General features: G+C 40.6%; 1 protein-coding gene across 3 annotated transcripts in view; it reads right to left on the bottom strand.

Moving 5' to 3' along the window:
- Positions 1 to 20,701, bottom strand: part of grid1a (glutamate receptor, ionotropic, delta 1a) — a 334,030-nt gene that overhangs the window by 148,836 nt on the left and 164,493 nt on the right. The window lies entirely within an intron of this gene.

Genomic DNA, 20,701 nt, shown 5'->3' with positions numbered 1-20,701 from the left:
CATAGACTGAATATAAAGATGGACGACATGACAGCTCCCCAAAAGTGAAGCCAAAACATCTTGATCGCCCCCTGGTGTCTGGCTGCTGTATACGTCATAAATCCTGCCTACTCCATGCTAGAGGATGGGACATGGGCCAAACTAAAAAGTCAAAGTACACGTCTAATAAATGTTTCCCCAAAGGTGGTTTCTGTCATTTTAGGTAGTTCTTATCATGCTGATGTAAGTTCTAGTGTTTTTTTTCTTATAAGGTTGTTTTTTTTATTAGTTATTTGATGCTATAAAAAGGGGGTGTGATATCATGATTGACAGCTGCTCTGCGTGAAGTAACGTTAGTCGCCAAGCCCAGCTGGGGACTTGTTGCGTGACATCTCACTCCCGTCATATCCTGTTGTCTGTCTAATAAAGGAAAGAAACATTTTGATCTTGTATTTAAGAAAAGCTCTCTTTAATGAATATAACTTCATCAACATAAATAAAGTGAGACTTGATGTATACACTAAGTAAATGCAGATACATAATTTAATCATTTTTTTTGTAACAACTTAATTAATTTAATATAATAATGTCAAAGCCAAAATCTTTGTTAATGTGGTTAAATAAATTTAATTTATGGTGTTGTTAGATTGCTGCTAGACCGCCTTATTAATACAAGTGCAGGCCTGCCTTTATGTGCGTCAAGCAAAAGAGCAAACAAGTTTTTGACTGCAGTAACTTAACGCTCTGGAGTTATTGGAAATGTTTGGATCACACAAGTCGAAAACAATACTACACAGCCACCACTGGAATCAAATTCTACTAATCGTATAATACTAATAATATTAGTGTAGCCTTATCTTTATCCGCAGCTGTGCACAAATACTGGGTTAAAACTGTGGCCTACTAAGTAGCAAGAAATATATCTTTTTACATAGACCTCTGTAAAAATTATTCAGTAAGTGTGTTATTATGATAGTTATACAGTGCATGTGAAGATCTAATTTTGACAACCTCAGAGCAGACAAATCCTGGCGCACCCCCTGTGATCTTTGGCGCCCCCTGAGGGGGACCCGAACCCCAGGTTTGGAACCACTGATCTAACACAATCAATTTTCACTGAACTAACATGCAATATGTATTCTATTCTCCAATCTCCAAAATCTAATCCACTTTCCTCCTGGAGCAAGAACTCAAAAGTCAATGGCACTTGACTAGCGTATCTTATGACTACTGCAAAGCCACTTAAGGTTGACTCTTTATTAATTTCTAATGGCCAAGATGGCTCCACTAACCTCTGAATAATCCACTCTGATGTGTCAATGATGCAGTACAAATGTGAGATATAGCTTGTGTCTTTGTTCCTGTTTTAAAACATGCTACACTAAATCATGTTATTCTCATCTTAACTTCATGTGACTCAACATGAGTATTAACCTTCACAAGCAATTTTCTAACCTTTTCTTACACAATTTACTGTAAAAACGCAATTCCTTAATAGAAATGTAAAAAAAAATATTACAGGCATTTGTAGTTATCTGACCTGCACCATGCACAGATAAGCTTTAGTAGCTTGCAAAGGAACTGGCTGCTGTTTGCTCTGTGTGCAATCTAAAGAACAAACGTATACATTAGTCATACATAGTAAAAGCTTGCAAAAGTATGGATAGCGTGTCCCTCTTTTAGTCAAAAGCTTTGTGTTAGGGCAGCTGCTTTGTGTTCTTTTCTCCAGAAGTTGCATCAATCAAAAAATATAGAGTTTATCAAGCATCGAAATGGTTTGTAGACTGACAATGAGACCCGGTTTGTTCTGTAGTGCTTTCATGTCTCCTCGCCTGGGTCCCTACGTTAAATATACGTTTGAGAACTGGTTCTTATTATTTCTGACATTGGAGCTGACAAAAGAAGATAGCTGCTGTGCCGTGTGAAATTTATGCTTGGGGATATTTTCCGTGTTCTGGTACCCGAGGGAGGCGACAGAAAAAGGCCTGCAGTCTAAATCTCTGCAGCCTGGGAGAATAGCTTGACCTAATGCAACAGAATCCACTCTGTATACATTCGGTAAACAAAGTAAAAAAAACACAGAGCAGAATTGTTGGACTGGGGAGACACGCCCAATGCGTAGTTCTCAGAAAGTGCTGACTCACTGACTGCTACTCCGACACTGAAACTAATGCCACCAGACAGTGATACAAACACCACCACCAAAATGTGATACAACTAGCTACCCTGCCGTGTGGCATCAGTTTCAACTGTCGAACAATTGGTAGTGACTTGGTTCGCTTCACAAAACAAACACGGGTGGGGAGTCTCAGCCTGTAACATACACAGAGCATTAATATAGCACCAAACGACTACATGTAAAGATATAGAGGAGTAATGTCTACCTGAGCAGAGAATTAAGTCACTCTCCCTCTGTGTGTATTGTAATCCGAGCTTCTCCTTGCTTTGCTGACATCACCCGGCCGGCCCCGCATGATTTTAGTGCATTTTCGTGCATGTGAGCAGTGGCTAGCTCACGGCCGCCGCTCTGCACTGCTCTCTTACTGTGGTTACAGCTGATAACGCCGTCCCAACCAACAGCACCATTGCAGATGCGTAGCACCAACCTGGTCTTATGGGAAGGCGTATAAATACCACGGCATTACACGGACATTCTGCGTGTTCACAGGTAGGTTTAGGCAAGAAAACCACTTAGTTAGGGTAAGGGAAAACGTCCTGGTTGGGCTAAAAATAAGTAAGTATACTAAGTAAAACATGTACGGAAACCATTACGAAAAACGTGACAAACGTCAACAAAAAAAATGTGACATTCGTCACGTAACATATTGTATAGGCGGATATGTTTACATTGCAGTCAGTACAGGATACATGGCCAGTTAGGAAACTCAATATAAAACGATGCAATCAAACTGATTTTGTTGCCGACGCCTGCTCGCATTGCATTCATTATACAGTTTACAGTTAGGACATGGACACCGTAATCTCTTTGAGATGCAGTCCCAAAACTACAGTGGATGTTCGGTCGGGCCATCGGGCCTTGGTAATGTTGAACCCTGTACATAATATTGATGTCTCTGTTAAAACAAGAAGACAAATGCCACTCTGAAACTGCATTTATATTAAGCCATTTAAATAAATCCCCACCACTCTGTGTTTCCTTGTTATCTCTCCGCTGCCTCCTTCCTTTTTCAGAGTGCTTTCGACTCTCTGTCAGTTGTTCTCTCATCAACTTAGCACAACCATTGTTGGGCTAATATGGTCAGTCTAATGTGCATAACATAGTCCTTTGCATACACAACGATGTGTATTTGTTTGTTTTTTCCGCTACTATGAGGCTGATTAGCCTTTTACAATTAACATGCAGCAATGCCTGTTGGGACAAGGTAGTCCATTGGCAGCACTGTGCTGACTGTTGAAACAGGTGAATGGGGAGCCCAGTTTTTATATGGCAAACATGTGTTTGGGTTTTGTGATGATTGATTTGGATGATGGTAACGAGAAACATTGGCTAGCATTGAGTATAATCATGACTCATTCACCGTTGGGACGGGGACAGGCTGGGTGTTTGCTTGTCTGCTGGAATTAGAAACATTAGGAAACATCTCACGCTCTCTCTTGGTAATGTGTCATTTGCTCTGATATCATCTCATTTCTTTGCCTCTCTTTGTCCGTAATCTTCTGGTCTCTTTCTCCCCGTCTACATATCTCATTCTACATATCTACATATAGTATCTTTTCTCTCATCTGATCCCTCTGTGTTTGCCTCTCACTTGTCCTCTTCATCTCACCCCTGCACGCTGCTTAACACAATCTGCCTTCGTCTTCCTCGGCCCATTTGTATCTCGAGCAACACCTCAAACATGCAAGATAAATAATGAATTACCATATGTTCATTCATGGATGCTCTCTTCCTTTGTGCTACGGTATAATAGAATATTATATGAGAACTCAAGTTTGGAGGATTAAATAACATCTTTTATAAGGTCTTTTCATCAACAATTCAACATCAGTGGTCAAACAATAAAGTGCTCCAGGGATGAGGCATTTTTGTAGGCCAACCCGGAAGTTAGAGTCACACGGGTTCCCTTGATAAAAAGCCAATGGTATTTTTCCATTGAGTTTTGGATTATTGCAGAAAATAAGTTTTGTGACAAACAAACGTTCATGATACATTTTGTTCCGTAAGATAATCTTCACAAATGAACACCGCTTTTATGATTTTTGAAGTGTGAATGCAATCGCTAGAAGTAAAAAGCTAACGTTAGGCTTAAACAAACTACACTATGGTCGTATGAGCGTGAGTATACACAACGAGGCTGTAAAAGTGGACGAGTTGGCGTGGACGAGAGTGCCTGGCTTTGAAGCAAATTTTCGTAGTGGCCAAACGGACGTACTACAACTTCCGTGTTCTTTATGTGATGCTATTGGGCCCAAAAATACTTTTTCCCATAGACTTACATTGAGAAAGAGACGTCTGTAACCCAGCGGATCACTTTTTTTTTTAGGTAAATCAACTTCCCAGTATGAACACTTGAATAGCCCTTATTTAAATCATTAGGTCCTAAAAGTTGTAAAATGCACTAATAGCCAAATCCAGAGTTATTTCCCTTCCTCCGTTCATGTGAATGAGACCCAGACCACGGAGGAGTTAAAGGAAACGCATATTGCGCCTGCTCTATGGGCACAATGACTGCGCAAGATCGCCGGATGATCCGGGTACTTCCCAACTCGGCAGTCGAGCCATTTTGGCTTTGTGTGCCACTAAGCAACTCTCATAGGAATGAACGGGAGCCCGCCTCCAACGCTGTATCCACTTCTCTTTATACATCCATGGTAGCACCCTATATGACCGAGTTTATGCCTGTTTTATGAAAGTCAGAGCCAAATGGAAATTCGTAGAGTCTGAATTCCTGTCCAGCACCTTGTTCTTAATTTTCCTGACAGGGCTAACATGTGGTTTACGTGATAACAGTGAAAAGGGCTCAGGAGTATAACCTCTTTAAGTGCCTGGGTGATTTATGGTTCTTCCCCGACATCTCACAGATACGTTTTTAAATTCTTTAGGCAACCCTGAGTTCCCTTTATAAGTCGACTCTATCTGTCTGCAGCAGCTAATTTTCCAATAGCAATAGTGCACCATTAGCAGCTGCTGCACTGAGAAGTGGGAAGAAGTGAGTCTTTGGTCCTCCGACGTCAAGAATAATGGGCAACCACTAGCAAAGTAGTACCACAGCTGGTTGTTGGTTCAAAGTGGAAATAATGCTACTACAGTGTGGAGGGTTACAACTTGTACTTGAGTGGAAAAGCGCCATGTGATAAAGTACTGGCCGAGAGAAATTGTCATGCGATTGTTTGTGTTTGTATTTTGGCAGCAGTGTGCATTGTTTCGATAGCAACCAAAGGCCAAATTTAGCTGAGCTGTTTTGTCTTTACAATATCATTAGGTTGAAGAGGACATTTTCTGTTGGAGAAGAAGAAAAGAGAGACAAGCACTATATAGCATAATACATCAAGTACCATACAGTACTACAAACTAGGGCTGTGCAATTAATCAAATTTCAATTCCCACTCATTTTGTCTGGTGTTATAAATCCAGCGTATCCCTTTCCTTTACAGCGGTGCACTTTCGTCCCGCTCGGTGGGTCAGCGACGGCCGCTTGCTATGGGAGGATCTCCCTGCTGCAGGCTGGCCCTCGCCGGACGTATTTCCTACATGGTGGTGAGCCGTGACAGGCTCAAGGTTGGCTTGGAGAGGCCTAGGGTGAACGTGACGCTTTACAGTTATGTTGATGGCATCTGTATGCCTAAATTTCATCTTTAGTCACTTCACTGTAAAGGAATAAGCTCAGCTACTTAGAAAGCTCCAGCATTATCCTCCTGCAATGACATTGCATTCACCATTTCAATGGCTAACGTGAGGCTAGCATTAGTAATCAACTGCATGAAGGCTGTGCATGGCCACTACAGTGTGTTGGCCGTAATACAACAAAAACTGACCAGCTCCACTGAGGCTCATGTTGGCACACAAGATCACGGCCACCTGTTCTCCCAGTTTGAACATGTGTTCATATGCAAGCCTGATGGCAGATAGGTGTTCACCTACTTCACAGAGGAACTCATCTAAATCCAACCACCACTACCATTATTAACTGAGACCTGACTCATAGTGAGGAAAAGCATCCTTCTTCAATGTTAAATCAGCTTGATGGGCTGATTTTGCTGAGTTGACAAATACATCAGTGCAATGTCAAGCAGTTAAAAGACACAGGACCTGCGTAATGTAGCTTTTGGCACTGCTACTGTAAGTAAGGGACTTCCTTGAAAAACCCCCAGTGCTAAAAATGCATATAACCTAATTACTGTGAGGTGCTTTAGATGAAGCATGCACATGTAGATGTGATCTGCTCTTTAAGCCCTGCAAAGGTTGACAGAGAATTTGAATCAAGGATTTTGAATAGGGCTGTCAAAGTTAATGCGATAACGTGTTAACGCAAATTAGTTTTAACGCCACTTGCGACACTTTTTAAGTTGCAGCGGGCAGATACTGGTATCATATGAAACTAGAAAAACCTAAGGAATCCATTGGTACCAACCATGTCATACTAGCTTGTCAGGAAGGAGGTTAAATAATGCTCCAAACTTATGCTAAATTTTGGCGAGGAAAAACTGGCATGGCCATCTTCAAAGGGGTCCCACGTCTTCTTCTTCTTCTTCTTAGTCCTCTTGGCCCCCTTGGGAGCATAGGGCGTCCACCATGGATCTCCACCTCACTCTCTTCTGTGCAGTGGTCTTTGCTTCTTGCCAGGAGGTCCCGATCTTGTTTAACTCGTCAAGCATAGACCGTCTCCAGTTGTTTTTTGGTCTCCCTGGCTTCCTCTTTCCTTGTGGGTTGTAGTCCAGAGATCCCACGTCTGACCTCAAGATATGTGAATGAAAATGGATTCTATGGGTACCCACGAGTCTCCCCTTTACAGACATGCCCACTTTATAACAATCACAATTAAATATTTTATTAGATTGACAGCCCTTATTTTACATACTCAAATTACGTGTGTTTCTAAAAGTGACTTTTTTTCAGCTCTACTGCCCATCCCTCTGAGAACCAGAGTCTGCAGCTATGTGCAGCTTTCAGCCACTTTAACCTTTTTATTTTGGTTTGCCAGTCCATATGATAGAGTTGGTCTGGTTCTTAAAAAAAACATATAACACTGCATAATATATATCAGTGTTTTATCTGGTGATTTGGTTGGCATGTAGCAAGGTAAAGATCCCAGATATTCAGAGGAGCTGGATGACTAAACCAGTGAATACTGGACTTGCGGTGTGAAAGAAGACTGTAATGGGATGCTTGTGTTGCTCTATGGCGGTGGTTCTCAAACTGCGGGGCGGGGCACATGTGACTGGGGGAAAATGTGATGTGCAATTAATGTTTTGACATCGGACTCTTTTTCACAAATGGGCACTTTATACATTCATGGTAGCAATGGTGTTCATTCAGACACGTAGTCTGTAGGTTTACAGAATGGACAGATGTTTGACAGGGATAAAAATAAAAACAAGACAACGTGCTCATCTGACGGTAATCAAAAGAAAATACATGTATGACGAAGCAGGGCTGCACCGAGTAGTTCGAAGCTTCATTCATAACGTCGACATTCCAATTATTAATAAACTTACAGAAACATTAGCCTACCTTCCACTTTCTCTTCCCTCCTCTCTCTCAAACACACACAAAGCGAGCGACGCGGCGCCTCCTCCGTCTCTAATTCCCTCAGTCCTCATTTCAAAAGTCAAAAATGTATTGAAAAAAGACAGATCGTAATAATTTCCAAAATTCACTGCATTCTTTTTCTAATGAAATATTTTGCCTCAGACAATTTTTCGTCCTTCAGCCTTTCAAATACTGTTCCACTGCAATTAAAAACTGTTTTATTGTGGCGTGAAAATATTTCTTACTCCAAAGGGGGGAATGATGTTTAAAAAAAGTTTGAGAACCACCGCTCTATGGACATTTTTAAATGTCAGTCTTTATAATAGGAATGCTCAATTGATCTTTATAATTTTATTTTCTTAGTGAGTGCTGTAAACTCTACAGGCAGTCTCCACGCTTTAGAAGAGGTACACATTAATGAAACTGCAATTAACACAAGTGAGGTCTTTAGATGAGGGTAATGGTGTGGCTAAAAGTAAACAAACAGCAGCGAGGCAGATGGAAGACTATTAATTTAAACTGTTCACCGTTCTAAGTAACGTTTCTCTCTTAGGGGGGTCGGCTTATGTAAGTCATTTGGAATGATTTTTAGTAAATTGTGCATTGACCGATTTATTAATGCAGAAGATGCAACGTGTCTTTCTCCTTCACTCTGGAAGGAATGGTAATCTCTATTCATTTCCTGTTGTCAGTAGTATTTCTAATTCAGAGCACCAGAATCTTTTGTTCTTATCTGAAATTCACACGAACGCGCCGTACAATTTTTTTTTATTTTAATGAGATCAACAGCCAGCAGCTCATCCATCAAAGTACGCGCTGTAATTAGGAATGCCTTTCTCGAGCTTATATTCATAAATCTTTGTGGATTTGTTGCCAATAAACAGCAATAAATCACTGATATATGATATGAATGTTCTGTAACATGATATGAAAACAGTTAAAAGAATAATTTGTAGTTTTGTCAGTTTGTGATAAACACGTTTGGCTTTCGTCGGTAAAAGGCTCTTGTGCTTTTTCTCTCATCTTGCACATTATTACCTTGTCCTACTGTATAATGAGCCCTAATAACTGAACACAAATGTGTCTGAAGATTGAAAATGTATCATTCAGAGCTATTCTGCGGCACATAAAAGATGATGGTTCTTTCTTTTGAAGGAGAAGAAGAACCGAGTTTTCCCTAGCGAGCTGCTCCCTGCTTAACGCTAGCGCTGTCCTGTTGAAAAACAAATTAGCTCATTATCCTTGGAAGGCTGGGCACATAGGAGCAGCATGCGTGACGAGCCAAGCCTTTGGATGTGCCAAGCTGAAAATGTCAACATACTACCTTGAGAGTGCACATTAAACTCAGGCGGTAATGGCTGTCACAAGACAGATCCCCATTATCAAGTCCATTAAGGCACCACACTCCTACTTGAGAAAAAAAAAAAAAACACCCAACAAGCAGCAGGATTTTAAAGTTCGGAATGAGCGTCTGTAGGTAAATGCCAAGGTGACACACTGTGTATCGTGCTGCCAACAACACACATTCCTGAGTTCATTAAATATCTACTGATGGAGGCATGTCTCCAAACATACTTTTGTATGTGTGTGTATGGATGCCCAAGGACTGTGAAAACATATGTTTACACCTTAATAACTCCAAAGTGTAATAAACAATTGAGTTCACTCTTTCAATCTATCTATCATGCCCTCATATACATAGCATCATCATTCATTCAGTCAACAAAGTGAATATCTGCCGATACCGATGTTTGGCCGATAAATTGGTGCATCCCTAGTAGGGCTGGGATGATTTACCTATCTTCCGATTCGATACTATCACGATTCTTGGGTGACGATTAAATATATATTGCGATTTTTAAGTATTGCGATTCAATATTGCAATTTTTGTTAACTTTTTTTTTAACACTAGACCATGGGAAAAAGTTGAATCATACACTTCAAGGGACTTTTACTTTGGAAAATATCTATATTTTCAGCATGTATATAGTCTGAGATGTCCTGAAGTCAAATATATCACTCATTGTCAGGATTTATTTATTATACTTTTTCCAGCAACGACATTTCCCTCACAAATTAGTGGTATTCTTTTTCATTTATAAGGGACATGTAATGTTTTATACTTCTGGTTAATATAATCCTATCAGTCTTATTTCCATATATATATTTTGTATATACAGTTCCCTTTGTTAACACCTTATTTTTGAAAAACGGATGTAGTCACACGTGTAGACCCCCCCGATAACTTTGCTAAGTCTAGCCAAGCTAGCTCTCCAGTCAGCTCTGTTCTCTTTAAACATCCATGGTCAGACTATGACAATAAAAGCGGTAACTTCCTTCTACCACCGCAGAGACTCAAATGAAGCACTTATATAGATTCTGACATTAAAAAATCTATTTCAAAATCGTAATAAAAAGAAAAAACACAATGTGTTTCCTAATCTACCTAATCCCTAGTAATTTAACCCATACTTGTTTTGTTTTTTTTCTAAAGATGCATTCTTACTGGTAGGGGTTGTGTCCTGAACCTAATCGATAAAGCAAACTACAAAATATAGTTTGAATTATTTTTTATCTGATGAATGATATATATGCCAAAATGCACAATACATATCAGTGAACTGTCAGTTACACCTTATTTTTTTGTCATCATTTCACAAAACCATTTAGTGCCATGATGAAATTGGCCTCTTTGTGGCAGGCATCAAAACTACTTAAACCCAGCAACACACCTTCAGATAAAGCCCGCACAACCGTTGGTTTTATTCCAGGAGTTCTTATTGTCTAAAGTCCTGGACAGTAAACCACTAATCATTTCTTGAATTAGGATCCAATTTCCTAATCGCCAGCCCTTCTCTGCATTCGGTTGTGTTCTGCACTCTGGTTTTTATTAATTTCCTCTCTTGGGAGTTGAGTTGTGAGCAGAGAAAACAACAAAATGCGGAAGAGAGGCTCCTCATGCATGAAATGAAAGAGGGCTTTGCCTTCCTGTAGGGCCTGACACTGACGTATTCTCTAAAGGTAAAAGCCTGCATACGTTTATTGCATTTTACCGGTCCGAGTTAGATGGAATCCTCTATATTTGTCCTCTGCGACTTTATGTGCCAGTGCATACGTCAGTCTATAACGTGCAGGTTCTCCCTGGCAACCACTTCACAACCGTTTCCCTGGTAACATAAATATTCAAGATATGTGTGTTTGCCTGCATGTGCACAGTTGTTGGGGATATTCACAGGGTTGTATGTTAACTTTTGTTAAAGAGGAAGCAGTGTAACATAACAAAACTAGAGTAGCACTGAGATGTCTGTACCATCTTGAAATAATGTCACACAAGTGAACTATGGGAGTTGTTGTTAGAGGTTGCACCTCTTACATTATGAGAAGAGTCAGTTTAATTGATGACTAAAACGATAAGCATTAGACACCACAGTGATAGACAAACTACTACAACATGGATGTTGATGGGATTTTGTGACATGATGCTGTTTTTACAGCAGATGTGACAACATTATTTTAATTTACAGCCCTGCAGTACATGACAGAACACAGGTACCTACCAGATGCAACAACCTCTGAGATATATGTTTCTGTCCCGACTGTTCTTTGAATACTAATTCATATAGTCAGTCACTGATCATTTGCTGCAAAGGGTTTTACATTATCTGCACAGAAGGGAAAACCTTCGTTGACACCTGCTCATAGGCCATATCTCAATGTAATACATTTCCATCTAGTTATTATCATGATTCTTTGAACAGAGAATAATGTACAGCACATATCTCCATTCGGCAGCTTTATTAAATGGGACCGTAACTGCAGATCAATCAAACATTACAAAAGTTAATCTAATCCTAGATTAACCTTAAAGGTGCAATGTGTAATATCACACAATCTAAATTTACATTCATCGGTTATAAAAAGAAAAAGCCAACTACTAACTAACAAGAATACGCATAATTTGACCAAACTGCTGAAACTCTGAGAACCGGTCCAACAAACACGGCTATCTTAGAATCTTCACGTGTGGCGTTGGCCTATATTGTGTTTACTTTACCCCTAACCGGGGGCTCTACAGTCCAAGTACACTTTATAGTTTATTTATTGGATTAAATCCCCAGTGGTAGAAATGAGAAAACGACTCGTAATGCCACCAGAAGACTATTTCGCCGGGAGGAGACCTTCAGTTAGCGGAGCTACAGCAATACAAATTCAGCCAGCGCAAACTCCAGCGCTGGGGGTCTGATCCCGGGGAACTGTGCCAACTCCCCGCCAACTATGTATAGATATATACATACATTTGCATAAAGCAAGAATATTTGCCCACTCCCATGTTGATAAGAGTATTTAATACTTGACAAATCTCCCTTTAAGGTACATTTTGAACAGATTATGTACACGGACCCTGTACCTTGTGATTAACAAGCCCTCGGGACAGCTCTACTTCTTCATCCTCTCATGATGGACTGAGGTCAGACTGGACGCTACAGTGACAGTGAAGTACAAGTGGTATTACAAGACACTCTGGCCAGATCTTACACATTGCACCTTTAATGCAGTACTTGTGTCTCCAGGCACTGCTCGAAGGGACACGATGCCACATATTTTTCAGTGAGCCAGTTCAACAGGTGGCATGGAAGACACGCAGGCCAGGCCATCTGCTCGTAGATACTCAGGTAAACGTGAGCAGACAGAGAATCTAGTGGAAATATGATCTACTTTATGTAGTCCCTAAGTAAACTGTCATCTCCCATAATGCATGAAGGGAGCCGGCAAAAGTAGGTCTATTACCATGTTGATAACATCAATTTGAAGTGTCAGTACGGGGTGAGCTAATACCCGGCCCTGCGAGGCTGCTCTCTCGTCTCCTCAGCCACAGGGTTTCTGCTTTGATTAAAATCACAAACCAGCCATTCTTCCATACACATCTCACCCACTACCTCCTGCAGCAATTAGATTTATCAAATACCCCCCCACACCCTTACCCTATTAGATAGACTGACGGGTTCGGAGGTCAGGACTCTACTGTAACTGTGATGGATGCTATGAAAAGTGAAGTTTGACTGGGTATTTACAATCATTTTAGAACTGGATTTTATAGTATGACATTGGGTGACTACTACTGCAAAGTTACAGTGTCATCATAGTATCCAATGACATCTGTTGTAGCAGTTTGGTGAAGTGACATGCTTGATCTCATGGTGAATATTGTATTTCAGTGATAGAAGGAAGTTACCGCTTTTATTGTTGTAGTCTGAGTAACGTGACGTCATATCCGTTCCGTATCCAACAGAAAACTAAAAAAAACACAGTCACTGACTACATACATGCAGAAAATCAAACATTATTACTGTATTAATTTAGATATTTTCCAAAGTAAAAATCCCTAGAAGTGTATAATTCAACTTTTTCCCATGGTGTAGTGTTAAAAAAGTTGACAAAAATCGCCTTAAATCGTAACATTGAATCGCAATACTTGCAATACATATCTAATCAGCAACGAAGTATCATGATAATATTGATTCAGGTGATAGGTGTATCGTCCCAGCCCTACTTACCTCCGAGATGTGTGACATCTTCTTATCTCACTTTAAGTAACAGTAAAATGCCCAGTGTAATATTGTAGATGTGATTGTGAATGTAATAGTGTATGTATCATTTATGTTTGTAATTATCAGCTTCCTGCTCCCATACTGTTGAAAGTAATTTTTTTTGGTATGAGACACAGGTGGCTTACTGCTGAATCACTGTCTTCTGCACTGTGCTCCAGTGATCACCGCTCTGAATGACCCAGCAGACCTGAGCTGCCATCTGCTTGAGGACCCCTGCTGTCTCCACTCTGTCTCTCAGATCCTAACGTGTTCTACGTGTGATGTTTCTAAACCCCATTGCTTTTATCCGTCTGCCTGCATCCTCACCTTTCTTCTCTCTGGTGAGTGTTCCTTTTCCCTCATTTATTCCTGTTAGGATGTGATCTCTCTACAGCTGCATGCATTTCAACTGCCTCGGTAGTTTCAACCCACAATGCAGTGTTAGCTATGTAAACACGCTATCCACTGCTATGTTTGCTGTCTCTCATATATAGGGGCTGTATCACCTGTCAGTACAACGGTATCATTACAGTATTCATGGTCTAACGGAGAGTTAATCAAGGTCTCTAGTTATCCTCACTGCATATAATTAAATGTATGCAGACAGTACCAGAGAGACTCTCTAAATCTCTCCATAGGTAGAAGTACTGAGTAGCTGTGAATAAATCACAGTCCCTGCAAGAATGATCTATACTACATTTACCTCAACTTCTTTATAAAAAAAGACTGTGTGAAGATATGAAACACTGAATAAAACAAGATAGGCTAGTATCAAGTCATTTGAAATCTTTTTGAATGTCACATTTGAATAAAAACTTAAACTTAAAATGCAGTAACATGAGTTTATCAGAAGATATTCTCTTAGTTCTGTGTCCATTCAGGCCTCCTACACACTCACCACTGTAGCTTCAACTGGACAGTTGTTTTTGCTTTGCTATCTTGTATTCCCTCTCTCTAAAAGCTGCAGTGGGTAGAAATGGAGCAAATATGATTAAAAAACATATTTTTATAAAAAGCTCACTATATCCTGACAGCAGTGCATGAGACAGGTAATCTGAAAAAACAACAACATGTTCCTCTGTGTCCTCCGGTGTCCTCCGGTGCTCCTAATGGCATCTACAAGATTTCACAGACTGGAGGAAAACAACCAATCAGAGTCAATCACTTGCGAACTCCGATCAAACGGTCAAACTAGGCAGCGCTGATCAAATATGAATCAATATTCTGTTACTGTAATGACTATTTATCACATAAAATGTTTTTGTTAAGAAACATCTTGTAGTGTGTAGTGTTTTTTTTCCTGGTCACGCACGATGTCACAGACGCGCCAGACGGCACCAGAAGCAGGGTTAGTAAACAGTAAAAATGTTACAGTGGTTACTTCTTTTTTTTTATATCTGTTATTTATTCAGTCTCTCTCTTTCAAACTCTCAAACCAGAGTTGGTGATTGTTGGAACAGTTGAAAGATTAACAAAGACGGTTTTGATGAGTTTCATTTTGTTTCTGTCCAGTTTGAATGAAGTGTGTTTTATGACGATCTGTGAAGTAAAATTACTGTTTCTGGCATCTGGTGGCTTTGAGCAGAGCATATTAAGTATGTTTTGACGTTTATAAATTATAATAATTGTCTAAATCCCTGTTGATTTGATTTATTATATATTCACTTCAATGCACGTCACATAGTATCCTAACAGAAAATGGGCGAAAATTGGCACGTGCACTCTGGTGTCATGTTTCCATCACTGGGCTGGAGACTACAGAGTCATTCTGTCCCACTGAAAGCAAAAGCTGGATATTAGTGGGCGTAAGTGGGCTTTTTCTCCAGTGGGAAAGGGGCTTTACTCTCCCCAATAGCTCTACTGGTTAAACCATCTCACTTATGCTCTCTCTTACTGTACTTTAATCTTCAGTCCTTGGCTTCATCTCCCTCAAGTCCCTTTTGCTCCTTGGATGTTGCCATCTCTCCCTCTCTCTCTCTCTGTATTGTAAATGAGTGCAACAAGCAGGCGAGAACTCCATTTCCCACTGGCTTTGTAGTTGTTTAGCCTTGAGGTCAAAGTGAGAGCAGCGGGAGCGCAGAGTAAACTAAGCAGCCCAAGACTCGTCCATTCTCGTGGGAGCTGACAGCTCAGAAGATTATTTTTAGATGTTTACATGCTCTGTATTCATGTAATGAAATGAAAGAACCTACATCACTTCAGGAGTAGCTTGACCATTTCAAGATATGATTTATTAATTTCCTCACCGAGAGTCAGTCGATACCGCTAAATATGAAGCTTACAGCTGCAGTACCGGCCAATTGTCTAAGCAATAAAGACTGCTAGCAGGGTGGAAACGGCTAGCATGGATGAAAACTGTATTACATCAAGTTGGGGCTGTTAAATATAAAGCAATAACACAAATTTGTTTTAATGCCACTAATTTCTCAAGCGCATTAGCGCAACTAACAAATTTTAGGTTGTAACTGGCTCAGTTTTAAAGTTAGAGTGAAGATACTGGCATCATATGACTCTTAAAAAACCTAAGGAATCCATTGGTACCAACCATGTCATACTAGCTTGACAAGAAGGAGACTAAATATTGCTCAAAACTTGCGTTGAGTTTTTGCGAGGAGAAACTGGCATGGCCATCTTCAAAGTGGTCCTTTGACCTCTGACCTCAAGATATGTGAATGAAAATGGGTTGTATGGGTACCCACGAGTCTCCCCTTTACAGACATGCCCACTTTATGAGAATCACATGCAGTTTGGGGCAAGTCGTAGTCAAGTCAGCACACTGACACACTGACAGCTGTTGTTGCCTGTTGGGCTTGAGTTTGCCATGTTATGATTTGAGCATATTTTTTATGCTAAATGCAGTACCTGTGAGGGTTTCTGGACAATATTTGTTATTGTTTTGTGTTGTTAACTGATTTCCAATAGTAAATATATACATACATTTGCATAAAGCAGCATATTTGACCACTCCCATGTTGAAAATAGTATTAAATACTTGACAAATCTCCATTTAAAGTGCATTTTGAAAAGATAAAAAAATATGTGATTAATCGAGATTAAATATTTTAAACGACTGACAGTCAAGTACATCTAAAAGTGAAAGACCAACTTGGGTCAATGTTTTAAGGATAAAGAATCATGTTGAGTTTCCCAACATGATTGATACTGAAAGTTAGATTTGATCTGAAAATGTTTCATCTTTGCCGGCCAAGCTGCTTTACCATACCCTTTATCGGAATGTAAAAGCACATGTGCATTCATAGAGAATAAAATGTTCACATTAGTTCATCTGGCTATTCCCCTCAAGACTTCAGATGCTAACAAGGTGTAAAGATCATCTGGCCCGTGCACAAAGAACCCCATTCTTCAGTCCCTATCTAACAGCTAATAAGCAGATGCCCTCCCGCTCGTTCTCCTTCGCCTACTTGTCTGTTCATTTTATTCAATTTACAAGCCTCTTTATATGGGCCCTGTGATGCTAATTGGCTAATCCCACACTCCTGCTCTACTAAGAACCTCCCGCAGGTGGTATGCGGACCTTAACAAGGATCCTGCCTCTCCCACTTAACCCTATGATGGAGAAAGTAAATGCCTTCTTCTCCAGCTTCAAAGCCCTAATGGTACACTATACAGCATATGCAGCAGGTAATGCATTTCATCCCATCACTGAGCTCTCAACAGACTTGTTTCATTCGTATTGGCACAATATCACCAGTGTATATATTTGAGTGTAATATATTGCTATTAGGGCTGCACGGTGGTGCAGTGGTTAGCACTGGCGCCTCACAGCTAGAGGGTTGCAGGTTCGAATCCGGCTTGGGACCCTTCTGTGTGGAGTTTGCATGTTCTCCCCGTGTTAGCGTGGGTTTTCTCCGGGTACTCCGGTTTCCTCCCACAGTCCAGTGGACTCTAAAATTGCCCGTAGGTGTGAATGTGAGCGTGAATGGTTGTATGTCTCTATGTGTCAGCCCTGCGATGGACTGGCGACCTGTCCAGGGTGTACCCTGCCTTCGCCCAATGTCGGCTGGGATCGGCTCCAGCCCCCCCGCGACCCCTAACGGGATAAGCGGTTGCAGATGGATGGATGGATGGATATATTGCTATTAGCTTTGAACTTGTCCATTTGAGGGTGGATAAAACAAACAATGCAATGGTGTAATTGGCAGAGTGGGTTAGCGAGCAGCTGATGACGCACTGAGCAAGATCTGGGCTCCATCTGGAGCATTACTGGATGGAGAATGATTGACTTGACCATACCTCTCAGTAATCTCAACCAAACTGCACCTCTTCCATCCAGAACCCTTCTTGCCGAGTACCTGTTGGTGAACCTCTCAACCATGACTGATAAGTGGAAATTAAAGCTCCCTTTGAGGGAGGGACAGCTTTCTCATATCCCCACTACAGGCCATCTGTTTTAAAGGATAAAGAATAACAGACAGCTCTGAAGTCTGACGACGGATTTTATTATAGACTGCTGTCTAAGAAATTTAGCAACAAACACATACTTAATTACATCTATATTAAATCTATCTGCCCTGCCCTATCATGTTTTTAAAACTTAAATTGCATTTTATCATTATTGTTTGTTAACCCATATATTCTGTTGGAAAAATCAAATGCTTTCCTTGGTAAAAAGTGAATTATACCAGCTGTCCGTAAAGGGACTAGTGAGTAAATGTAGTCTAACTTTGGAACGTTATTTAAACCTCCTTCCCAACAAGCTATGACATGGTTCGTACCAATGGATTCTTTCGATTTTCTAGTTCCACATGCTATCTCTATCTTCACTCTACCTCTAAAGCTGAACCTGCTACAGCCTCTGAAAGACAGTGAAATCGGGATCGCCTGTGATCCCGCGGGTCTCAGAGGGTTAAAAGATCAGAAACAAACATTTCAGTACAGTAAAACACAATACGTGCTATACTGAATTGTTGGTGTAGGCACGGCACAGTGCAGTGTTCTGACCTAGAACAAAGCATCATCCACAAATACCTATAAATGTATCAAAGTGCAGACAAAAGCCTTTTTTATCATCCTGCTTCTGCTTCTTGTGTTTTTCCAAGTGCTTTTCTGTGTTGCAACGTGTAGGGCTTCTGGGAATTACGTTTACGATTATTCCAAATTCTCTCATCTGTTGCCTCAGGTTTCATTTTACATCTTCTTTATTCGTATTTCGCTACCTGTTCCAAACACTGATCGCTCTAGGCTTTTTTTTTTTCTAGGCTCAATATCAGATCTTTTGTTGAATGCCAACGCGATAAAAAGCAATGTCTAAATATATGTTTAAAAAAATATATTTGTGCTGTCAGGAAATATTCCATACACATCTGGTCTTCATTTAATGCCACACATCCGCTGCCTTTATCAGGCTCATATCTATTTCATTCACTGTCACTTTGGTTCATCCACTATCACTGAAAAGATCAGGCATTTAATGCGTGTAGAACTTGGCTATCTTATCCTGTCGAGTCCCCCGGGCCTATTTGTTAGCTGTCACTGACTATCTACCTTCATCCCTGCCCCATTGTGTTTGCTGGCTCGTGCTACCAGGAACTGGATCTGTCAAATGGCCGTCCCCGTGGGGTAATAGCAGAGCTCTGCATTTTGTTAAATCGATCCTGGGAGACGCATAAAGAAAGAAAAAGAACAAGGATGAGAGGGAGAGCGATAATACCGCACCAGGAAGCTAGTTAGAGGGTGATGCCGAGGAGCAAGCAGACAGGTTTTGGGTTGACAGAGCATAAAGATTAAAAAAATAAGATGATGGATAGTGGAAATGAGACCGAGCTCTAGCAGGGGAGATCTCCTGGCGCAACAGATGGCCGGTGGGTAAAAGGAAAAGATGAAATGATGAGATGAATGAAAAAAGTAGAGATAGAATAAGCTGAATGGAAAAGAACGATAAGGAACAAGTATGAATGTTTTTTTTTTTGAGCAGTGCAGTGGTTATGCCGACTGATTTACCTTTGACTGACCCCTGACACCTTTTCTACCCACATGCACAGACTACCAAGGAACATGCTAACAACGGGAGGATGCAGCTCTTCTGTGTGTGTGTGCCAAGCCAAGGTGGAAGAAACAAAGATTACAACTCAGTAGAGGAAGGAATTGACAGCAGAAGCCTAGAGGGAAAGAAAGAGACTCAGTAGAGGAAGGAGGGATAACCAGAGAGAGAGAACATTCAGTGAAATTGTATGCATTTCTTTGCAGCAGAGCAGCCGGCTGGCAGTCTGCACTGAGAGCCATACATTCTCATTAGAAACCCTGCTGCCGCCCTACACTTACATCAGCAGAACCACGCACAACATGTTGGAGGGGAGTCACATGTACAATGGCAGTCTGTTTGCTGGCAGTGACAGTGCATGCAAGTGGGCAAAAACAGGAGTAAATCTTAGGGATACACTGATCCGATTCGATTTTTCAGTCCTGATACCGATAGCGATACCTGGGCTTTGGGTGTCTGCCGATACCGAGTACCGATCTGATACCAGTGTTTAATTGATAAGCTGTATGCCTCACTGTGTGACTGGGATCATGTTTTTATGTGTAAGGCAACATCAGGCTTGACTTAAAGCTGCAGCGGGTAGAAATGGAGCAAATATGATTAAAAAAAAGTTATTTTTATAAAACGGTCACTATATCCTGACAGTAGTGCATGAGACAGGTGTTCTAAAAAGCATCATGTGCCTCTGTGTCCTCCGGTGCTCCTAATAGCATCTGCAACATTTCTCAGACCGGAGGAAAACAACCAATCAGAGCCGAGCTTGAGCCTTGCCATCTCTGAGCAGCTGTCAATCACTTGTGAACTCCGATCAAACGGTCAAACTAGGCAGCGCTGATCAAATATGAATCAATATTCTGTTACTGTAATGCTTATTTCTCGCCTTAAATGTTTTCAGAAACATCTTGTCGTGTCCTGTTTAGCAGTAAAATGAGAAAGTTTGTGACCCAGCAGCCTTGTTGAGATCAGTTGAAGAAATACCAAGCACCGCCCCGCCAGACGGAGCATAGCCAATAGGAACGCTAGATTTTTCAAGGCCTGAAAACAGAGCCATAAGGAGGTGCAGAAGACTAGTTTTCTCTCAGAACACTTTAATTACAATATGCTGACAGGTTATTGTAGACTTTTTGCCCAATGATGCCAAAAAAATGTCTGCCTACTGAAGCTTTAAACATCGCTCTCCTAACTTTGTAAAACAGGATGTAACAAATAAATACATAGATATACATTTTGTGAATTGTTATATTTTATCAAAATGATAAATTGTACATCAACAACTTGGTAAAAAAATCTTCAAAATTAACAGGAATTACAATTCATATGTTGATCTTTTTTAGCGCAGCAACAAATTCGTCAACACTTGAATAGGAATTTAAACTCCAGTATATAATGTATATAATATATAAACATAGAATTTGATTAAAT

Source organism: Sebastes fasciatus, chromosome 9 (assembly GCF_043250625.1).
Source record: "Sebastes fasciatus isolate fSebFas1 chromosome 9, fSebFas1.pri, whole genome shotgun sequence".
Classification (NCBI taxonomy): Eukaryota; Metazoa; Chordata; class Actinopteri; order Perciformes; family Sebastidae; genus Sebastes; species Sebastes fasciatus.
The sequence above is the reverse complement of the archived record's forward strand: the minus strand, read 5'-3'. Positions and strand labels throughout refer to the sequence as shown.